Consider the following 24,359-nt stretch of genomic DNA (forward strand, 5'->3'; position numbering starts at 1 on the left):
TTAAATTTCTAATAGTGCTATCATAAATGAGTGAGACTAAAGTGACATCATAAAGGCAAATTAGGACTAAAAAGCATTTACAGATGAGCTTTCCATTTATTTATTCTGTTATTTTGAAAAAGTGCATTTGACTAGGTTAAAAGTCGAGTGGGTTTGGACTCTGTACACACCATCACCCGTTCAGCCCCTTACTAATGCAGGATCCTGGTCGACGGGTAGAGAAGCTCAAAAGAGTTATACTTCTGAAGTCCTCATTTTCAATCCTTAATCTTATAGTCATGACATACAACTATATAACATGTCCATATAAGTCTTCAACTATAAAAAGAATTCTAACATTAGCATTTGAAGTCAATCAACAGTGAAGTTTTTGAGCTATAAAATTTTGCTTAATGTTGAATAAATTAAACTTGTATTAGAAAATTAGGTTGGAAATACCATGTTAAGTCTCTGAGGGGGTTAAGGATGTAGCTCAGTGATAAAACACTTGCCTAGCATGCACAAGGCCCTGGTTGCATCCCCAGTACCAAAACCAAGCAAGCAAACTAACAAACAAACAAAAAAACAAAATCTCTGAGAGCCAGGATGAAATCAAGAAACAAATGACCAGACCAATAACATCCCCTCAATCAACAATCCTGAAATAAGAAATTCAAACCAAAAATTAAATTCCAAATGGGTTAATTTCATTTCTAATTATCTTTCCTTGGATATATGGACCAGGTCGTCAATGGAAACATTTGGGTTAAGAGTTATAGATAATTTGGTGTGTGTGAAAGATCCAGAAGGCAGAGAGCATGTTAAATTCTAAGGGGTAATTTTGACAATGGGTGAGGAATAGACAGGTGACTGCCTAGTTGCTAGTTGCTCAGATCAGCAAGTATCAAAACTGTTTGTGGAAAATTGTGTCTCCAGGTTCTAGGCTTTTTCAAGAGAGAAGAGTGATTTGGTATGAAGGTGCTCAAAAATTAGAGGGATCTAAAATTTTGTCATAAAAATTTTTCATAATAACATTTCTCATAGCTATAATATGAAGCAGCTCTCTCTCTCTCTCTCTCTCTCTCTCTCTCTCTCTCTCTCTCTTCACCATGGAAGAGGAGATTTAAAAATAAAGAAAATAAATAAAGGAAGGAAGGAAGGAGGAAAGAAAGAAAGGAAGAAAGAAAGAAAGAAAGAAAGAAAGAAAGAAAGAAAGAAAGAAAGAAAGAAAGAAAGAAGAGAGTAACACTGCAAACAGAACTTACATCCTCCCTATTAGTACCTTCCTGGATAATCCCAGCCCTGGACAATGATTAAAACAGGGGTCATTGTGTGAAACTGATAAGAAGGATAACAAGTTTTTCAGTGTAGAAATACATTCAGTTAACATGCATTGGTTTTTGTCATCTGAAAACAAACAAACAAAAAAATCTCTGAATAAAAATTCTACTTGTAAAGCTTGTGGCTTTTATACTGAATGGGATGAAAAAGTCTCATTTCAATATTTCAATCAGGCTGCTGGGCTGACATGAGACTGTGGTTAACAGGGCAAGGGTGAAAGCAGGAATTAGAAAATTATACAGTGATCCACACAATGAATGGCCCAAGAGTGGAAATGGAGCTCATGAGAAGCGATGGGCTTTTGGATATGCACCGAGGGTACAGCCTTTGATAAGCGGAATTTTGGATGTGAGGGGCGTGAGGAGGAGACAAAGATGAAGCGAAGGTTTTCAGCCTGAGCAAAGAGATAAATGGCAGTGGCATTTACTTAGATGCAGAAAACTAAGGGTAGAACATTCATTTTTAATGGTAGTTGGATTTTAGGCACAAAGAGTTTGAGATGATTATTAGACTGTGATGCTATTAAAAAAAAAAAAAAAAGACAAAAAGACGGAGCTGGAGCAGAGTGGCGAGTCGTGAGCAGAGGGATGGAACATGAGCCGGGTGAGCTCTCCCAGCGAGCTGGCGAGAGGAGAAGGAAAACAGCTTCCAGCACTGAAAGGCAGGGCTACCCACTGTTGAGAGACAAAGACAAGAAAGAAGGAAGAAGGGAGGAACAGTACACATAGGAAGGGAGAGAGAGGAACTTCAAGGAGAGGGAAAGGGCCAGAGTGAAATGCGGCTGCTGAGTCTACAAGAAGGCTGAGCCGCCCAACTGCATTCAGCAACATGGGAACCACTGGTGGCTTGCCAGGGACTGTTCTACTAGGGACAAAAGCCATTTTGGAATAGGTACAAAAAGAATGAAGGGGAAAAAAAGGAAGGAAATGATTATTGCCTCTTTCAAAGGGAACAACAGAATGTTTGTATTTTAATGAATTGGTGAAAATTGGCAGAAAGGGAGAGGAGACTTGGGAGGCCTGGGGAGGGGAAGACAGAGCAGGGTGATGAAATGGAATTGAAACACCAGGGTCCCTTGTGCAGACAGGAGCCATTAATCTGGAAGCGAGTCCAGTGAGCACAGTATGTGGCTTTCCCAGGCCACACTCTCCTGCCCCAGGGAGACAGAGGTGAAGTGCTCAGAAAGGTGTATGTAACTAGCACTGGGGTTTTCTAGGCAAGTGTTATGGGAGACCAGAAGAGCCAAGAAATTGGGGCTGAACACGAGGAAGTCATTTTAATGATAGAATGCAGGCCACATCCAGGTGGAGGGGAAGTGAGGGCACGGGAAAGAATGTAGAGGAAAATGTATTATTATTTTTTTCTTTTTTTTCATGGCTGATTTAGAACTCTGCAGGGCACGGCACCAGTTATGGAGTGGCTGGAATTCGTGATGAGGCTGCGGTCCAAAGAAAGTGAACGGCTAGGACTTGTTGGAGGAGGATATCGACGCCGTGAGGAGGCCTGATAATTAATAGATGGGTTTATTGAAAGAATGGTTTACACAGATATTGGAAGTTCCAAAGAACACGACAGGGCAGTTACTGGACCAGGAGACAGTAACCAGGTATTGACATGAAGCAGTAATGGGCCCAGGGTCTGTAAGTTTCCACAAAGGGAAGGTTAGGAAATCACTTATTCCCAGTATTATGTGCTCTATGATTATTAATATTATGAAGACATATTCAGTATATTAAGCGTTTTAATCAGATATTTTTTGGCATATAAATTACTGCTTGGCTGATTCTGTGATCTCTGAGACAAAAGTCAGCCTTGCAAGACTAACTTAACTCCTATAAACGATATTCTATCACTTTTAAGACTACAGGCATTTCACAAAAACTTAATTTAGGGAATTGGGAAAAGAACAAAAAGAGGAGTGAAAGTGTGCCCTTTATTTTTCATCACATGTTGTACAATTAGAAGAGGTCACCTGCCCCCCCCCAAAAAAAATCAGCCTGTCACAACTTGTCATATAGGATACTTGGAGGCTGAAGGTAACCTGCTTTGAAACCTCAGCCACTGCTTTTCAATCCAAGCACTCGTTGGTGTTCCATGACCAGCCAAAAAACTGGCAGAATTGTCCTTATCTGCAAGTGAGTTTTAACAGAGGCATTAAAATTATTTTTTTGTAAACTTACATACAGTAGAGTTACATATAAGAACTACTATTGGATATTTGCAATTGGAAAATTTTGTTTCAAAGCAACGGTGAAAACACATTCTGTGGGTTTACAAAACAGTATGGTCGAGTATTTAAAGCATTTGGGTAAACTACATTTACTACAAATATGATGCCACAGGAAGTAATTCGGATATGTTTACCACATCCATTTCTCTGAACTTAAAATTTATTCCCTAATAAAAGAAGATATTCTACGTTTAAGTACATTTCAGTGCACTTGATTATATGTGACTATTTTCTTCTTAGATGGTGCCAGAATAAGCTATGCTTATTTACTTTATTGTGGAGTGATTATAAACTCAGGAAGCTATCACAGCAAAAAAATTGCATCAGAGTATTGGAATACTATGGATCATATATATGATTAGTATGACTTATAATTGGTATAGGTTTATACTAGTTATAATCAGTAGTATAAATGGTATATGTCAAATGATATATAATCAGTTGTATATGTGTATCTACATATGTATTATGTGTATGTGCATTAGCATATATGTGTATCTCTATATATGATGTATATATATCATATATATCAAATTATACCTGATCAGTAATATATGTATATAAGGATCTATATCATATACATGTGTCTGCATATATGAGGTATATAGATGTGTGCATGTATATCTATCTACCTATCTCACATACAATATGAGGACATATATGATAGCCAGATATTTTAATAATGTGCTTTAGATGACGTGTATAAATCTATTTGTTTGTATTTGTGTTTTAATACTTTAAAACAGAAGGATGGATCCTGTAACTGTTTTGAAGGAATAGAAATACTAATAATATTCCAGTGTAACCATTCTATACAGATATGAAGCTCTATAAAGTCTATCATCTATTAATACTTCCCTATCAAAACACAGTGGTTGTCTCTATTTCTCCAAGTTCAATATGCTTCATATGCACATGGATGAGTTACCAGCAGAAACATGGCTATTAGAACATCCTCTCAGTGGAGATGAACTTTTAAAATAACATCTTAAATGATGCTAAACACTGCTTTTCAGAGCATTTACACATTTATTAGCTGCTGAACTAAAAATGAGGCAGTAATATTTTAATTCAAAACATGATAATATATAATTCATAAAGGTCAAAACCAAACTCTGTGAGTAGAGATCCCATCTGTATTCCTATTAGGTGTGTTTCTGTACTCCAGGGACTGTTTGTGTGTGTGTGTGTGTGTGTGTGTGTGTGTGTGTGTGTGTGCATATGTGCACACATGTGCACATATGCATGTAGCTTGCTTTGTATAATTTCTGATGATTATTTTATTATGATCCTCTATTGTGGAGGAAAACTAAGAAAACAATTCCTTGCCTCCTTCTTTGTCCATGAATTTTGTATTTTCTCAGAGTACTAGATTATAAATATTGACAACTTCAGAGTATTTATCTAGAAACTCATTTTGCACCTGAGTTTGCAGTTAGAAGTTTCAGTTGCTCTCAGAAATTACTTTTAGTATAATGGTCATTAATGCAGAGAAAAATTAACAATATTGACTAATGCCAATTATATGCCATGTAAAAATCAATTGAAGTGAATACTACTTTAGTATTTTACAGTTTCTTTAAAATGTATCCATTTAAGTAATTTTTTTGAGCAGGTAACTGTCATACAGTCATCCCTGTTCCCTGCTGCCAATGGGAAGCTACCTGTTACACAGAATGACAGATTGAGGACATAAACATGAGGATCTTCTGCTGTATCAGTTATAACAGCAACTCTTCTGACCTTCAATAAATATTGAGGAATGAATAAATTACATAATTCTCTGGAAATATTTAGGGAACAATGTTGAACTCATCTCATTCCTAACATGGCCGGGCTCTTCTGTTTCATTTCCTTTGGCAGGACTGTAGTACTAATGTAAGGAATTCACTTTAATGTTACCAGTTATGTTACTCAATACAGTCCTTGGCTATTTTGTATTCAGATCTCCAAAGAATGTTTCTAAAAACTCATACCTAATACTTGGGCATGACTTGGTACTACTGAAGAATATTTTGCAAGAGATGACATTCGAACAGTCCTCACATTCTATCATACATACATAGTTAAGTGCTGATAACTTGCTGTTATTTCTAATAATATTCACTTGATGAATTGCAGTTTATCATTTTTAGAAATTTATCCATTAGCAAGTTTACTTTTATCCTCTTGTTCAAACAGTTAACACTGAGATTACTCCCAAGGATTAACTTTGGCCTTTGTGTATCTCTGCTTCTAAAATTCATCTGGTAAGATGTCTGTGTGGGGAAGGACATTTGACTCCTTTTGTCCATGTTCTGTGTGGCATAGCAGGTGGCAAAGCAAAGATTTGAAAGGAGCAGATGATGCTCAGATTAGAGGATCCTGGAGGAAGCACGGCTAAGGATGCCTGGGGGCTTTGACTCTCGGTGTATTCTATAGGCTCCTGTGCCTCCTGTATCCCATCAGAGACCCGATCAAAGATAATCCTCTTTGAAGTTGAGACAGTAATGCTGGTAATATACTGAGCCAACACCCACAAAAACACTGGTGGACAATCGAGCAGGGTGACTGCAGCTGGGTATGTTTGCTAACCCTGCATTCCCAACAAGTCCAATAAAGCTTCCAAGGAAACTCAAGCCAGGCTGCAGGCTCAGGCCCAGGAAATATATTAGCTTCTGCTGCCTTCTTTTCCTTTGGCCTCGTTTTTGATCTTAATTGGAGTGAGGCAATTTGTAAATGAAGTCATTGAATAAAAATAAGTCATCTTGCCAGACAGTATGTATTGGTGTAGAACATTGAGTTCATTTTCTGCCTTTTAAAGTATTCCAACTGAATACCAAGAAAAAGTGTCTCCCTTAGTCCTGGTTCTGACTTTGCATCTCTGTGGCCCACTCAGCAGACACAGCTACCAGGAGCATTAGGCGGGCCTCGTTCGGCCCCGAGCAGGGCACTCCTGGGATGCCCTTCCAATTGGAAGGCTTTCCCAGTGTGCAAGAAGGTAAGCCCTGGGTGCAGGCTGGGAGAGGGAAGGGCAGGCAGGGGTGGAGAGAAGACAGAGGGCAAGGATTCTTCTTCCTGGGAAATACTCATCCTGCTTATTGGAACAACTCTTTATTTACTTACTCACATCTTCCTTCATATGGTGGTTATGGATTCAATGTTCAAAAGCTGCTGGAAATCTTTTTTAACGTGGGCATTAAGGGAAATCTTTCTTAGTAAGCTAAATATGTATTATTTTTAGGAAATGTGTTAAACTACTGTATTTCTGAATCCATTTAATAAAGAGTGCTTTCACCATAGGGTTTAGCAGAATTTTGATTCACCATCTGCCATGAGTTGGATAAGTGTCCCTCCAGAGTCCAGTGTGGTCATCAGCCTACAGTGGGGAGGTCACAGGACCTTTAAGACGTGTACCCTAGCTGAAGGAAATTAGGTCACTGAGGGTGTGCCCTCATATGGTTACTGGTATCCTGATCCCTTCCTGCCTCTCCGCTTCTGTACGGCCACCAGGTGAGCAATTTCCATTGCTATCCATGTCCACCATGATATGTTGCCCAGTCATGGTCCAAAACCAACAGAGCCAACTAAACTCAGACTGGAATCTCTGAAACTGTGAGTCAAATGAACCTTTCCTCCTTATAAGTTGTTTATCTCAGGTATTTTGTCTTAGTTTTACAAAGTTGACTAATACATCATTAGAGAGAGTAGCCATGGAAGCTCCTTTGGACTTCATTCTGCAATGAGAATAAAGCTGATATTTCCAGTCTTGGAAAGTATTGCTTAACGCTATTTCTGTTCCTTTTGACACTATCTGAACTTGCAATAAAATTGAACGGTGTTCATGTGTTCCACTCTTCTTTTGAAACAAAGTGACTCCTGCCTTTTGAAAATTGGCTATACTTCCTTATTAGCAGACAGCGCTGGAAAAAACCCATTTGCCAGTCATGAAGTTTGAAATCAAACCTACGTTTTCCCTCTGTTATAAAAATATGTTGTAAGTGGGCTTGTTTTCCAAGCCAGGCTACAAAGCCTAATCCTAACTATTGGCTACCAATCTTAATATTTAGACTACTGCTACTCAAGAGAAATGTTACTAAAATGTACATTAGATGAGGGTGTTTAGAAAACTCTTCCCTTTTTAGTGATAACTTCAAAATAGTAGATTGTGTGAGATGGAAAAGGCCAGATATCTTTGAAAACTTTTTCCTCAGTTAGCTCCCTGCATATCAATGTCTATGGAAGAAAAGGGACAGCCTGGCTCATATGTTCTGAATAGAGGTATCAGTGCGAATTTCAAAGTCAAAATCAGAACTTCCTCAGCATGTGGACTTAGATCCTTAGTCATGCTTCCCTGTAGCAGGAGCCATCTGCTTAGCAAAAGAAAAAAAAGTGTTTTCTTCCTCTTTACTACAGTAAAAGGATCAGAAATAAAATTGTCTGATTTTATGGAAATTATTAGGTTGAGAATTTAGTGAAATACTATTCATTTTAGAAACAAGTAAATACCCAAAATTGCATTCTATGGCTCTGTGAAACAGTAGGTATTGGCATGTAATTATTATGCTACTAAGTGACTTTTACAGAACAAAGAAAGAAAATACTTAGAGCAACATGAATTGACTCTTATTTCACTATGTTACTAATTGACTTCTTTTGTTCATCAAACCAGTGTGATAGCAAACATTTCATAATAATTGCATTAATTTTTATGCAAACTTTAAATGGAACCCTAAAAATTCTTTCTCTAGATTTTAATTAATCTTGAATATTTAATACACTTTTGCATAGCTTAAGCAACAGCTTATCTTTTTTTCTTGCCTAGGGCTCCTTGAACTTTAATTAGTATGCATCATATCTTACAAAATTTTGGTGTTACATTTAAAGAGCAATAATTCTGATCCGTTGAAACTCACCATCATCAGATATAGGCTCAATATAATAATAATTGCATTATAAAGGAAATGGATAAAAATGAGAAAAGGGAAGTTTTCCAAAATTCAAATTTAACTTTTTCTTTATATAGGTTCTCTAAACAAAAGATGTGTGCTATAGACAGAATGATTATGTCCTGTATATTGAAACCGAATCTCCAATGTGATAGCATTTGAAGGTGGGATGAATGTGAGTTCCTATCTGTAGAGCATATTTCTATTGGGAGGAAATTCCAAGATAGGTGAGGAGTGGTAACTTCTCGTGCAGAAGGCTGAGGTGGAAAAACAAGGGAGAGGGTCCTGCAGGAGATAGGAGCAGAGCCACTTGTTTGTTCCCACCTGAAACTCTCTTGTGCTGGAGGCAGACAAGGATGCAAGGTTACTGAGGTTGTTCAGGTCACTGAGGTTGTTCCAGGGGGTCTGGAACCTTCTTTTCCAGTGCAAGGTGAAAGAACACTGGCTTTGCCTTGCCCTCCTTGGGTTCTTTCTTCCCTCAATTTTGAGTGAGATAATTATATTTCTTCTTAAATCCATCAGAGTTTTAAAGTTTTTTTTTTCTAGTTTGTTTGTTTAAAAGCAATGCTTACATTGTACTGTTCCTTGCCATGAGAGGGACAAATTAAGCAAAAGTTGCTAATATCCAGGAATGAGTCTGTTGATAACTATTATGAAACCACAAATTGAGATAGTATTTTATACATGGGTTCCTTTCTACATAGAGACAGTAAATTATTGAAAATCAGTTTTTTGTTTTCTTTTCTAATCGAAGATGACACTCTATAGAGAGCAGGTGATACAGGTGAGAAAACAATGTATTCAGAGTTTTGAGAGGATGCTAATTAGTTCCTGCAGTGCTTCAAGCACTGTGCCAGGACATCTCAGGTGGCTTCTCCATTATCTGTTTTGTTATTTTTTCTGGAAGTGGTGAAGACAATAGGCTTTCCTATTTCATAAGCATAACACTTCCAAGACCCACACCACCGGCTTTCTTCCCACCGCCCAAGCTGCCTTTTCCACACACCTGACAGCCAAGATGCAGAGGCTAGAGTTCTGACAAATTCACGTCCTCGTCCATGAACCATCAGAATCAGCACCATTTTGGAGCTTGTTAGAAATACAGAATCTCAGTTCTCACTTCAGAACCACTGAATAGGAACTCTTTTAATAAGATCCCAGATGATTCATATGCATATAAGAGATGGAGAAATATCAGACTGAAATATTTACTCTCCCAACAAAATCTGATTTATTTTCCTCTTACTTTTTTTTTCTCTGTCCCATCCTTACAGGCTCAGTCTAAGTGCCTGTCTCCAGCCAACCTTTCTATCATCCTGTTTATGAAAGTCCCCTTCCTGGTTCACATTTTTACCACATAAATAACTCTTGGACTCTCATTTCTACACTGATCTGTATCAACCTCGACCCTTCCTGGGGTTCTTGCAGTAGAGCTGTGTGGAGGCACTGCTGTCCTGTTGTAGCAAGCGGCTTCTCACCTGGAAGACTTTTCTTCAACACTGTTTCCTCATGACATCTGACATCTAGTTTCTCCAAGAAGGAAACATTCTGCAATACAATTTTCGACAGAAATGACTTCTTTTTCTATTCTACTCAATTTTTTTTTTTTTGAAAAACGGAAGGATTTAGAACATTCCTTCACTGTAAACTATTATTTTAAAATATTTCCAGTAAACTCTTTTTGGATGTATCTGCTTCTAGGATTTATGACCAGTAGTTGGCAGAGGATGGGTGAGGAGCACAGACGGGCTGAGAAGGCATGAGCTGAAGGAGCAGTTTGGTACAATGAGTAAAATGTGATGATATTCCTCTGTACACACTCTAGCATAAGTACACGTGACCTTCCAGACAGGAATGGCCTCCCGGGACTATAGGATACAGCACAAATTCCTCAATTTTCAGGCCTTCTGAGATTTGGGGACAACTTCCTACTTCCGCCATGTTGCATGCCTTAGTTTATACCATGCATTTTCCCAGAGAGCTGTTTAGTTAGCATTTCATTGCTGTGAACTAAAGGCCTGACGAGAACAACTTTGTGGGGGAGACATTAATTTTGGCTCATGGTTTCAGAGGTTCAGTCCGTGGTTGGTTGACTCCAGGGAGCTGGGCCCAAGGGGAGGCAAGATATCATGGTGGAAGGGTGTGGTGGAGGAAAGCAAGATGGGGCATGCAACCAGGAAGCAGAGAGAGCTCTGCTCACCAGAGACAAAATACAAACCCCAAGGCATGCTCCTATGACCTACTTCCTCTAACCACACCCTACCTGCTTACAGTTACCACCCAGTTAATCCCTATGAGGGAATTAATGCACTAATGAGGTTAAAGCTCTCATAACCCCAGTCAATTTAACCTCTGAGCCTTTATTTGCATTGTCTCAAACAAAGCTTTTGGGGAGCACCTTGTATCTAAACCTTAATAACATCCTGATCTCCCATCTAGTGACAACTTTTCTATTCTTGAAAGACCAGTTATAATGTCATTTCTTCCATGAACCATTGATAAATTCCTCTGCCATTTTTGGTGCTACTATTATATTCATTCATTCTATTAAAAAATACATATTTGGAGATTATTGCATATTGGGCATTGCGTTAGGCATTGCAGTCACAATCAGGAGCAAGCTCAAGTCTATTTCTCATTCTTTTATTTATTTACTTATTTTTGTAGAGGTATTGAGGATTGAACTCAAGGGCACTCTGCCATTGAGCTACATCTCCAGCCCTATTTTGTATTTTTTATTTAGAGACAGGGTCTCACTGAGTTGCTTGGTGCCTCGCTTTTGCTAAGGCTGGCTTTGAACTCACAATCAATCCTCCTGTCTCAGCCTCCCAAGCTGCTAGGATTACAGGCATGTACCACCTTGCCTGGTTGTTTCTCATTCTTATGAGTCCTGGAGGGGCAGAGGTATAATGACAGTTTTGGGTATTTAATCACAGACAAGCTGAAAGAAACCTAACCAAATTCTTAGAGAGGTTTTTTTTTCTGAAGAAATTAATGATAAATTTAGATATGAGAGACAAGAAAGCAAGATAGAGTGATGAGGTGGGGCAGGGCAATACTAGACCTAGGGAATAATGCAGACAAGAGCCCTACAGAAAGTGCAGGCCAGGCACTGACCAGAGGCCAGTGTGGCTGGAGGGAGGGGAAGACATCCTGAGATAAAGCTGCAAAGAGAAACAAAGGCCAGACTGCAAGAGGCTTGAAGATCACAGTAGTTTTAAGGATATTGATCTTTTTCTAAGGGCAATAAAGAGTTATTGGTGAATTTCAAGTAAGAGATCAGTATAGGAAGTGGAACCTATAACCAACCGGCCACTCGTCAATGATGTATCTTATTCATACTCACAGTACAAAACGTCCATTCCTCAGTTTGAAGTTTGATAGATGCATTTGTTTTTAAACTTTGGAAGAAAATATAAGACATATAATGTGAATAAATTATATAAATATTGTAACAATTAAGCTTTTCTAGAAGCATGCAAATTTACCATTTCTTATTAATTTTTTTTGGCGATATCATCTAGGCAGAGATTGCTATTTGTCTGCCCCATAACAGATTTATCTCTCCTTCCTCAGTAATGATCCCTGAGGAATTAGTAGACACATTAGCACCTAGAAAGAGTTTGCGATCTCCTTACTACTTGCTGCAGTTGCAATTAAATGTGGTCAGTGAGGTGTAAGTGAAAATGTTGTGTGGAACTTCCGGGAAGGCTTATTAAAGGGAAGGTGGACACTTCTACTTTCTTCATGAAAAGCAGATAAAATGCCTAGAGTTCTATCAGCCAGCTTCTCACTGGGGACCTGGAAACCAAGGGCTAAGGAGACCAGAGCAGAATGGAAGAGTCAGGTCTGCTCTTGCTTTCTGGAGTAACCATGTAACTCTGGACAGTCTATCCAAGTATCTTACAGGTGTAATAATAAATTCCAGATTCATCTAATAACCTGTTATTAGGTCTCTGTTTACAACAGCTGAAAGCAATTTCTTACTGAGACCCAAGCTTGAATTGCAGGGATGTTGATTTACACATGCAGAGTAGTATTACTGACTGATAACTATAGTGGAAGAAATTAATCTTTGAACCCAGGAAGTTGTAACTTGCGCTTAACTAAAATGTTCTCTACTTAATCTGGGCTTCTTTTTTATCCATTGAATTGTTATTTCATTTTTAATGAATAGGGAATTAATATTCCAGGAGAAAACCAACACATCTGTCTTCTAAGTCTGTAAAGATATTCTCTGGAGATGGTATTGGCTTAAGAAAACTTCTGACTAATTAAAAGAGACTGAGGATTTCAGAATGATGCCAGTTTCACAGACCTTCTGGGAATTCCTATTGTTTCCGAAACAAAGCAATTCTGAAGGACAGTGTGCTGAGATCCATTAAAAGTTTATGAACCAGGGCTGGGGTTGTGGCTCAGTGGTAGCACACTTGTCTAGCCTGTATGAGGCACTGGGTTTGATTCTCAGCACCACGTATAAATAAATAAAATAAAAATCCATCGAAAACTAAAAAAATAATATTAAAAAAAGTTTTATGAACCTTTTAACTCACCTGTGGCCAAACCCCCCAAAAGAAACTAGAGTCCTCTTTAGCTATATTCTACCCAACTAGAACAATCTAGAGGCAGATTCTAGACCAGCACTGTCTATCAGTAACAGATTCAAATTCATATCATATGTAATTTTAAATGCTGTGGTAACCACATAAAAAGATAAAAAAAAGAAGAAAAATAATATTAATATATTCGATATATTATAAAATGTTAAGCATAAAATAAAATCAATGTAAAATTATTGAGATTTTTTTTTATTTGTACTAAACTTTCAGGATCTGTCATATATTGTACACTTGTAGCTCTTCTCAATTAGAAACAACTGGTTTTTAAGTGCCTAATAGCCACATGTAACTGGTGGCTGCCGTATTGAACATTCCTGACTTTCCTTTCACTCAGTATCTCATTATCTGCATGTTTTCTAACACAAATCTGCCTTGCCTGCTCTAATTTTCTTCCTTTTACCTCCCCCATTATTCAATTGTTATTACTTGTGTTCAGTATTTTCCAGATCCCACTTACACCAATTATAACTGATACAGCTCTTGTTAAGAAAAACTCAGTGAAGATGTTCGTATCCCTGTCTTCACACCCATGTCCTTCTGCATGCTTCTAGCTGCCTAGAGGAAGTGCCCTTCCTGTGTGTCTGAGAGCTGATCCTCTGTGATTTTCTCCATCTTAACCTGGATTCCAGGCAGATTACAAGATGTTATCGCTTCTACATCCTTCAATTTCACCACTTGTCAATTTTTGCAATACAATCTCTCTTTTATTAGTCAGTAGAGTCCAAAAAGATATGTCTATTTCAAAGCTAATGCATCCTTGCAGGTGATAGGTAATCAAGGAGTGATTGGGGAATGAATGGATACATGAATGAAAATATATCTCTCCAAATTTTCCATGACTCCACATATATAAGCTTTCTGATATCATTTGAATGATCTTTTGAATATTCAAAAATATGGCATGGCTGTATGGTTTAAATAGATTACCCAAAGCTTGTGTGTGAGACAATGCAAGAATGTTCAGAGGTGAAATTACTAGATCATGGGAGTTTTAACCTCATCTGTAGGTTAAAGCCACCAATATGAATTAATTGGGTGGTGATGATAGGCAGGTAGGGTATGGCTGGAGGAATAGATCCTGGGAGCATGACTTGGAGCTGTACATTTTGTCTCTGGACTCTCTATTTCCTGGTTGCCATGTCTTCCATACCCTCAGCAGATTTTTTCTCTTTTCTTTCTTTCCTTTCCTTTCCTTTCCTTGTCTTTTTTCTTTCTTTCTTCTTTCTTTTTCTCTTTCTTTCTTTCTAACCATGCCCTTTCAACATGAAGTTCGGCTTCATCTCAGGCCCAGAGGTATGGAGTTGGCTGATCACGGACTGAACCTCTTAAACCATGAGCCAAATAAACTTTTCCTTCTTTCAGTTGTTCCTGTCAAGACTTTTGGGCACACTAATACAAAGCTGAATAAAACATAAATCAGGACTGAGAAGTGAGATTGTTGTTGTGACTAACTTGATCATGTGGTTCATCAAACTTTGGAGTTGATTTGAGGGGGAAGAAATTTTTAAAAGTCTAGAGATGCAAACTGGAAAAGTTTTAGAATGTTGTAAGCAAAGAGTAATGGGTCATTTTTATGGGGCTCAGAAGACAAGCATGTCTGTCGGGCTGTGGACATTAAAGACTGGACTCATGAGATTTCAGAAGAAGAAGACTATTGAAAATTGGACTAGAGACCATATGTGCTACATTCTGACAAAGAATTGTCTACATTTTGCCCATTTCATTAGGCTGAATTTGAAGGTGATGGACTAATTAATCTGACAGAAGAAATTTCAAGGCAACACAGTATTTAAGGGGTGGCATGGATATTGTTCACAGCTTTTTAGTCACGTTTACTATGATAATCAGGAGCATAATAATGGCCTGAAAGATTTGAAAAACTTACAACTTGGCCAGGTAAAACGTAGCAGGGTTGGAGTCCCTGAGTGCTGTGCCTCAGAGGCTGGTGCATAAAAATGTGAGACAGAAGCTAAAGCTGTAGAAAAGACCCCCATGATTAAGAGACACCAGTATCATGGGATATCTGTCAACTGCAGGAATCAAGCAGAAATAAGCCAAGAGAGAGGCCATGTGGGTTGCATCAAGCAAGACCTAGGGATGGAGCTACATCAGCCTTTAACATACCATCACAATGTCAGGTGTCCCAGATACTAACCCTGGAGCTGCAAGACTTATTTCTCCAGCTACATGTATCCTATTCCTTCTTTCTATGCCCCAATTTCTCCCTTGTGGAATGGAAAATTTTTTACTCTATGCTATTATATAATGGATATATATGACTTGCTTTGATTTTTTACAGGGGAAAATATCCATGAATTTGCCTTGAAGCTCAGATGAGATTTTAGGACTTGGACTTTTGGGAAATGCTAGAACTGTTAAGACTATGGGAATTCTTTAAATAGATTAAATGTGAGCTGGGCTTGAGCTTTTGGAGCCAGAGGAGGAACTGGCTTTAAATATGAGTTATCCTCAAGTTCATGCATGAGACAGTGCAGAGTATTCAGAGGTAAAATGGTTAGATTGTGAAAGAGGTTCTCTAATCAGTGGATTAGGCCACTGAGATGGATTAACTGGGTGGTAACTGTAGGCCTTAGGGTGTGGCTGGAGCGGGTAGGTCCCCAGAGGTGTCTCTTTGGGATTTACATTTTGTCCCTGGTGAGAGGAGCTATCTCTGTTTCCTGGTGCCACATCAAGAGCATTTCCCCTTCACAGTGCCCTTCCAACCTGATATCCTGCCTCACCTCCTCCCTGATGTTTGCCTCCCTTTAGGCCCAGAGTTGTGGAGTCAGCTGACCATGGACTGCACCTCTGAATCCATGAGCCAAAATACACTTTTCCTCCTCTAAGTTGTTTTTGTCAGGTCTTTTGGGCACAGTGACATAAAAACTGACTAAAACACATGGTCACCCATGCCTCACTTGCGTTCATGTCCTCGCTTCTGCCTGGCTTGTTTTCTCAGTGTCTGAGGCTAAAGTTCCTCTTAAATTCAATGGCTTCCTGTATGAAGCACCACACCACACAGGTAGTCCCTTTCCCATGGAAACCATCATTTATAGTGACTAGCAAGCATGCGATTCTTAATCTAGTTTTAACCCTTCTTATGAATATTTTCTTTCCCTGTCTGAGCTGGGATATTTTCTGGGAAAGCCTATTCTAAATCTTCTGTTTTTTTTTTTTTTTTTTCTTTCTGTAGACTATCACCAGGCCTTGACTTTCATAGGAGATTAACAAATGTCCTTTGACTTAATGAAATATAACTGTGTGCAAGAAACTTGCAGCTGTGTGTACGGTATTTCTAACTTTGAAAACATGCCTTTTCTTCTGTTTTCAAATGCTTGAAGTTTTAAGGGAAAAAAAATTCACTTTGATGTCCTGTCTATCTACCCAGAGGGGGTCTTCCCTGAAGTGTGGCCATGAAAATAATTTTCATATTGATGAAGTCTTTCTGGGATTATGCCAAATAAGCAAAGATCATTAAACTTCCAGAATAAAAGTTCAACAGGCACCAATTGATGGAGGAAAACAGTTAATCCTATGAAAAAATGTCCTGTAATCCTTAGAGAGCTTCCCCTTATCACAAGTGTAGATGATGGTCTATTTAAACCCATCTTTTTGTTGATTAATATTTCTCTTTCATATATTACAATTTGTTAAAATTAATTACAAACTCATTTTTAGATATTATTCCAAATAAACACATACATATTCCCCTCCCCTTCCATCTGCATTCCTCTCTTGCTCATGCAGAATTCTTTTTGATGTGCACAGGGTTTGGTAAATGAAATGAGATGCAGGCTCTAACAAGTTCCTTGATGAATTCATACACACAAGCAACACATACTTACCTCTAATAGTGCAATATCTACTTCCAAATTATTAGACAATATGATTTAGAAAACTAAGCCTGTTGTCCTCTTAAGAGAAGATTTTAGAAATAAAAATATAATCACACAAAAAAGAAATACCTGTGTGTTACCAGGTAAAAACCTCAATAATCCTTTAGTTTCACTTGCTTTTAGCTTTGAAAAAAAAAATCACTAATTGTGGAGGTCACATGCTATGCAGTACATTATTGGTCTCCCAGTAGCTTTGATGCAAATCATACCTCTGACAGGTGGGTTATGAGTATAATGGTTGCCTAGGGTAGTTATCATAGACTTGAAGACCACTTTTGCTGAAAACACTGACTCTCATGGGGATTGCAGATGTCTCACGGGTGATTGGAATAGGAAGAAAACCTTGGTTTCTCTGTCTTGATATTCTGTTTCTCTACACTGCTGCCTTAACCTTTGGGTCAAATTCTTCTCAGGTCTTCATGGAGACCAGTTGATCATTTGAGACATGCTTGGTCCAGAGCTATAATACAGAGTTAACTTGACCTAGACTTGCCCAGTTTCTCTCCTGGCTCTTCAAGGTTGAAGACACCATCAGCCACCATGGCAGGAAACATTAGAGCATGAAATGAGTAAAAGGAGGTGGAATCTGAGCTCCTGGAAGATCTCCACCAATTCCAAGAAAAGACATGAATATTCCTCGCCTTTATTCCACCTCCCCCCAATTATTCCTCTCTCATTTATATCATCCCCTCAGCTCTGTGGAGTGCAGAAGCTGATGTGTGAGCAGAGCTCCCTCTCAGTTCTTTGGCCACTCAATAAAACCTTTCTTTCTCACCAACACACATCTCTGAGACACTGTTTTTTGTTTTTTGTTTTTTTTTTTCCCATGAGATGAGCTTTTAAACCTGGGTTTGATAATGTTTTCCATTAACAAATAAAATTAAAATGATGGAAAGCCCCAGATTTCCATAAAACCCTTTTTGAGACTTTGTTTGGTTTTTGTTTTAATGCATAGAAAAATCTATGACTCTTTTTCCCTACATCTTAGGTTATAGATCACTTAAGTAGGTAAGAAAAGAATGTCTATCCAAATGTTATTTTTAAACTAGTATAATAATTAAAGACCATTCTTTAATTTTTACCTCTGATTTTTATGTTAATGAAGGTAAAAATTTCCATTCTGATAAATCAGTGAGTAATAATATTAAATAGTTCTTCTTCCCCTCTCCTTCTGCTCTCTCATCTCCGCTTCTTCTCCCGGACCTTCTTTCTCCATTATTGGTGATGCAAAGACTTCTCAGACAGAGAAAGCAATATGATAAAGTGAACTTTACTTTCTTTTTATCCAGATTGGAGAACAGTACACATCTTCATATGTTGGGTGTAATGAAATCCAGTAAAGAAAGAAGTCATTAAAATTTCAACCCTATGAAAGCCACTGAACAGCCTACATCATGTAAATTCCTGTTTTTAGGGAAGTGCTCTGGACTCTTTGGGTGGTACTGGCTGACTGGAAGTCTACAAATCCAATCCACAATCCTTTCTGATAAGTCATTTCCAATGTTAAGCTTTCGTTCCTTAAAAAATGCTGAAAACTGAAACCACTGGTCTGAGTGATCTCAGCCACAGAGAGCTCAATCCATATGAATCTGTAGGTTTTTGCAATTGCCTTGCACCTAGGAATAGGGCTTTTTCTTTTTCTTTCTTTTTTTTTGTGGCTATATGTCTTTCTAAAACATGCTAATTAGCTTTTCTTATAATCTACTTTTTTTTTTGCCTCTACTCACTTGAAAATATAATTAGTATTCGATTAATTCATGTGGTTCCAATAAGTCTGACTTACGTACATATATCTGGGAATGAACCGATGCCCCCACTGATGTTGGTGTAGCATAGATAAAGGAAGGCAGCCTCCTAGCTCCAATTCTTTAGCCATCAAGATCAATGTCATAGTGCTCGCTTCGGCAGCACATATACTAAAATTGGAACGATACAGAGAAGATTAGCATGGCCCCTGCGCAAGGATGACACGCAAATTCGTGAAGCGTTCCATATTTTTATCCACACCTAGACACATTATAATGAAGATGTCCAACATACAGAATAAGGAGAGAATTTTAAAAGCTGCAAGAGAAAGAAAGCAGATTACATTTAGGGGTAAACCAATCAGGATAACAGCTGATCTCTCAACACAGACTCTGAAAGCTAGAAGATCCTGGAATAACATATTTCAAACACTGAAAGACAATGGGCTCCAACCAAGAATCGTGTATCCGGCGAAATTAAGCTTCAGGTTAGAAGATGAAATTAAAACCTTCCACAATAAACAAAAGTTAAAAGAATTCGCAGCTAGAAAACCATCTCTTCAAAAAATCCTTGGCAAAACATTACAGGAAGAGGAAATGGAAAATAACATTGAAAACCAACAATGGGAGGTAGGACAGTAAAGGGGGGAAAGTAGTCATAGAGGATAACAAATCAGGTTTAGTAACATCAATAAACAAATATGGATAGAAGAACAAACCATATCTCAATAATAACCCTAAATGTTAATGGCTTAAACTCACCAATTAAGAGACACAGGCTAGTAGAATGGATCAAAAAACAAGACCCAACAATATGCTGTCTACAGGAGACGCATTTGATAGGAAAAGATATACATAGACTGAAGGTGAAAGGTTGGGAAAAATCATATCACTCATATGGACCGCGGAAACAAGCAGGAGTGTCCATACTCATATCTAATAAAATAGATTTCAAGCCAAAGCTAATCAAAAGGGATATAGAAGGACACTTCATACTGCTCAAGGGAACCATACACCAACAAGACATAACAATCATAAATATATATGCCCCAAATAATGGTGCAGCTGTATTCATCAAGCAAACTCTTCTCAAGTTCAAGAGTCTAATAGACCAACATACAATAATCATGGGAGACTTCAACACACCTCTCTCACCACTGGACAGATCTTCCAAACAAAAGTTAAATAAGGAAACTATAGAACTCAATAACACAATTAACAACCTAGACTTAATTGACATATATAGACTATACCACCCAACATCAAGTAGCTACACTTTTTTCTCAGCAGCCCATGGAACCTTCTCAAAAATAGACCATATACTATGTCACAGGGCAACTCTTAGACAATACAAAGGGGTAGAGATAATACCATGCATCTTATCTGATCATAATGGAATGAAACTGAAAATCAATGATAAAAGAAGAAAGGAAAAAGCAAGCATCACCTGGAGAATGAACAATAGGTTGCTGAGTGATCAATGGGTTTTAGAAGACATCAAGGAGGAAATTAAAAAATTCCTAGAGTTAAATGAAAACACAGACACAACATATCGGAATCTATGGGACACATTGAAAGCAGTTCTAAGAGGAAAATTCATTGCTTGGAGTTCATTCCTCAAAAAAAGAAAAAACCAACAAATAAATGATCTCATACTTCATCTCAAAATCCTAGAAAAAGAAGAGCAAAACAACAGCAAAAGAAGTAGAAGGCAAGAAATAATTAAAATCAGAGCTGAAATTAATGAAATTGAAACAAAAGAAACAATTGAAAAAATTGACAAAACTAAAAGCTGGTTCTTTGAAAAAATAAATAAAATTGACAGACCCTTAGCCATGCTAACGAAGAGAAGAAGAGAGAGAACCCAAATTACTAGCATACGGGATGAAAAAGGCAATATCACAACAGACACTTCAGAAATACAGAAGATAATCAGAAATTACTTTGAATCCTTATACTCCAATAAAATAGAAGATAGTGAAGGCATAGATAAATTCCTTGAGTCCTATGATCTGCCCAGATTGAGCCAGGAGGATATAGACAACCTAAACAGACCAATAACAATAGAGGAAATAGAAGAAACCATCAAAAGACTACCAACTAAGAAAAGCCCAGGACCGGATGGGTATACAGCAGAGTTTTACAAAACCTTTAAAGAGGAACTAACACCAATACTTTTCAAGCTATTTCAGGAAATAGAAAAAGAGGGAGAACTTCCAAATTCATTCTACGACGCCAACATCACCCTGATTCCGAAACCAGACAAAGACACATCAAAGAAGGAAAACTACAGACCAATATCTCTAATGAACCTTGACGCAAAAATCCTCAATAAAATTCTGGCGAATCGGATTCAAATACATATCAAAAAAATTATACATCATGATCAAGTAGGATTCATCCCTGGGATGCAAGGCTGGTTTAATATACGGAAATCAATAAATGTTATTCACCACATCAATAGACTTAAAAATAAGAACCATATGATCATCTCAATAGATGCAGAAAAAGCATTCGACAAAGTACAGCATCCCTTTATGTTCAAAACGCTAGAAAAATTAGGGATAACAGGATCATACCTCAACATTGTAAAAGCAATCTATGATAAGCCACAGGCCAGCATCATTCTGAATGGAGAAAAATTGAAGGCATTCCCTCTAAGATCTGGTACAAGACAGGGATGCCCTCTCTCACCACTTCTGTTCAACATAGTCCTCGAAACACTGGCCAGAGCAATTAGACAGTCAAAAGAAATTAAAGGCATAAAAATAGGAAAAGAAGAACTTAAATTATCACTATTTGCAGATGATATGATTCTATACCTAGCAGACCCAAAAGGGTCTACAAAGAAGCTATTAGAGCTAATAAATGAATTCAGCAAAGTGGCAGGATATAAGATCAACACGCATAAATCAAAGGCGTTCCTGTATATGAGCGACAAATCCTCTGAAACGGAAATGAGGACAACTACTCCATTCACAATATCCCCCCAAAAAATAAAATACTTGGGAATCAACCTAACAAAAGAGGTGAAAGATTTATACAATGAAAATTACAGAACCCTAAAGAAAGACATAGAAGAAGACCTTAGAAGATGGAAAAACATACCCTGCTCATGGATAGGCAGAACTAACATCATCAAAATGGCGATATTACCAAAAGTTCTCTATAAGTTCAATGCAATGCCAATCAAAATCCCAACAGCATATCTTGTAGAAATAGATAAAAGAATCATGAAATTCATATGGAATAATAAAAGACCCAGAATAGCAAAAACAATACTAAGCAGGAAGTGTGAATCAGGCGGTATAGCGATACCAGACTTCAAACTATACTACAGAGCAATAGTAACAAAAACAGCATGGTACTGGTACCAAAACAGGCGGGTGGACCAATGGTACAGAATAGAGGACACAGTAACCAATCCACAAAACTACAACTATCTTATTTTTGATAAAGGGGCTAAAAGCATGCAATGGAGGAAGGATAGCATCTTCAACAAATGGTGCTGGGAAAACTGGAAATCCATTTGCACCAAAATGAATCTGAATCCCTATCTCTCGCCGTGCACAAAAGTTAACTCAAAATGGATCAAGGAGCTTGATATTAAATCAGAGACACGGCATCTGATAGAAGAAAAAGTTGGTTATGATCTACACGCTGTGGGATCGGGCTCCAAATTCCTCAATAGGACACCCATAGCGCTAGAGTTAACAAATAGAATCAACAAATGGGACTTACTCAAACTAAAAAGTTTTTTCTCAGCAAAAGAAACAATAAGAGAGATAAATAGGGAGCCTACATCCTGGGAACAAATCTTTACTCCACACACTTCAGATAGAGCCCTAATAACCAGAATATACAAAGAACTCAAAAAATTAGACAATAAGATAACAAATAACCCAATCAATAAATGGGCCAAGGACCTGAACAGACACTTCTCAGAGGAGGACATACAATCAATCAACAAGTACATGAAAAAATGCTCACCATCGCTAGCAGTCAGAGAAATGCAAATGAAAACTACCCTAAGATACCATCTCACTCCAGTAAGACTGGCAGCCATTAGGAAGTCAAACAACAATAAGTGCTGGAGAGGATGCGGGGAAAAGGGCACTCTTGTTCATTGCTGGTGGGACTGCAAATTGGTGCAGCCAATTTGGAAAGCAGTATGGAGATTTCTCGGAAAGCTGGGAATGGAACCACCATTTGACCCAGCTATTCCCCTTCTCGGTCTATTCCCTAAAGCCCTAACAAGAGCATGCTACAGGGACACTGCTACATCGATGTTCATAGCAGCTCAATTCACGATAGCAAGACTGTGGAACCAGCCTAGATGCCCTTCAATAGATGAATGGATAAAAAAAATGTGGCATTTATACACTATGGAGTATTACTCTGCATTAAAAAATGACAAAATTATAGAATTTGGAGGGAAATGGATGGCATTAGAGCAGATTATGCTAAGTGAAGCTAGTCAATCTTTAAAAAACAAATACCAAATGACTCCTTTGATATAAGGGGTGTAAACAAGGACAGGGTAGGGACGAAGAGCTTGAGAAGAATATTTACAGTAAACAGGGATGAGAGGTGGGAGGGAAAGGGAGTGAGAAGGGAAATTGCATGGAAATGGAAGGCGATCCTCAGGGTTATACAAAATGTCATATAAGAGGTAAGGAGGGGTAAGTCAAGAGAATACAAATGGAAGACATGATTTACAGTAGAAGGGGTAGAGAGAGAAAAGGGGAGGGGAGGGGAGGGGAGGGGGGATAGTAGACAATAGGACAGACAGCAGAATACATCAGACACTAGAAAGGCAATATGTCAATCAATGGAAGGGTAACTGATGTGATACAGCAATTTGTATACGGGGTAAAAGCGGGAGTTCATAATCCACTTGAATCAAACCGTGTAATATGATGTATTAAGAACTATGTAATGTTATGAACGACCAATAAAAAAAAAAAAAAGAAAAAAAAAAAAAAGAATTATTTTCCTTTAAAAAAAAAAAAAAAAAACTTACTTTTATAGTTCATTTTACTTTTTCTCCCAGAATACACTAAATAAAAGTTATATGTTGTAATTCAAAAAAAAAAAAAAAAGATCAATGTCATATATTACAAAAGGAATAGTGTCTATTTATTTCTAAGTTTGGCTGAGGAAAGGTGTTGAATGAGTTCTTCTGATTTAATCCTAGTTCTGCAATGTATCACATAACTGACAATAGCAATCATCTTAAGAAAATATTTAAGAACAAAATTTAAATATTTTTAAATTACTTGCTATTATTTTTATATCTCAGGTAATGTAATATCAAAAGCGAGAAGTAAAAATCAAATGTCTTATTTAAATCTTCCTGTAGATGATTTAGCTATGTGTTAAAATTATTTATCTTTTTCCTTTCTGCTTATCTTCAAACACATGACTGTATTTCTGACATTACTTTCATGCACTAGGCCTTCCTTGGGATTTAAATGTCAAAGCACAGCTATATGCCACGCCAAAAGCAAATATAGTTTTCTTTTGTCCTAATGCATGCAATACATCAAAGAAGAATAGGGCTGCTGTTGAATCCTAAAATTTTTAATTCGACTTTTGCTTCTTTTCCCCCTTCTTTTGGA

The 24,359-nt window shown here is 37.8% G+C and overlaps 1 protein-coding gene and 1 non-coding gene across 2 annotated transcripts in view; one reads left to right on the forward strand and one right to left on the reverse strand.

Annotated features, from left to right (window-relative positions):
* Cntnap2 (contactin associated protein 2) overlaps positions 1–24,359 on the reverse strand; it is a 1,300,648-nt gene that overhangs the window by 777,019 nt on the left and 499,270 nt on the right. The gene's annotated exons all lie outside the window — the stretch shown is intronic.
* Positions 18,886–18,992, forward strand: LOC144254042 (U6 spliceosomal RNA). Its single transcript, XR_013343415.1, has one exon. It is a non-coding gene; the product is annotated as a U6 spliceosomal RNA (small nuclear RNA).

Source organism: Urocitellus parryii, chromosome 3, assembly GCF_045843805.1.
Source record: "Urocitellus parryii isolate mUroPar1 chromosome 3, mUroPar1.hap1, whole genome shotgun sequence".
NCBI lineage: Eukaryota > Metazoa > Chordata > Mammalia > Rodentia > Sciuridae > Urocitellus > Urocitellus parryii.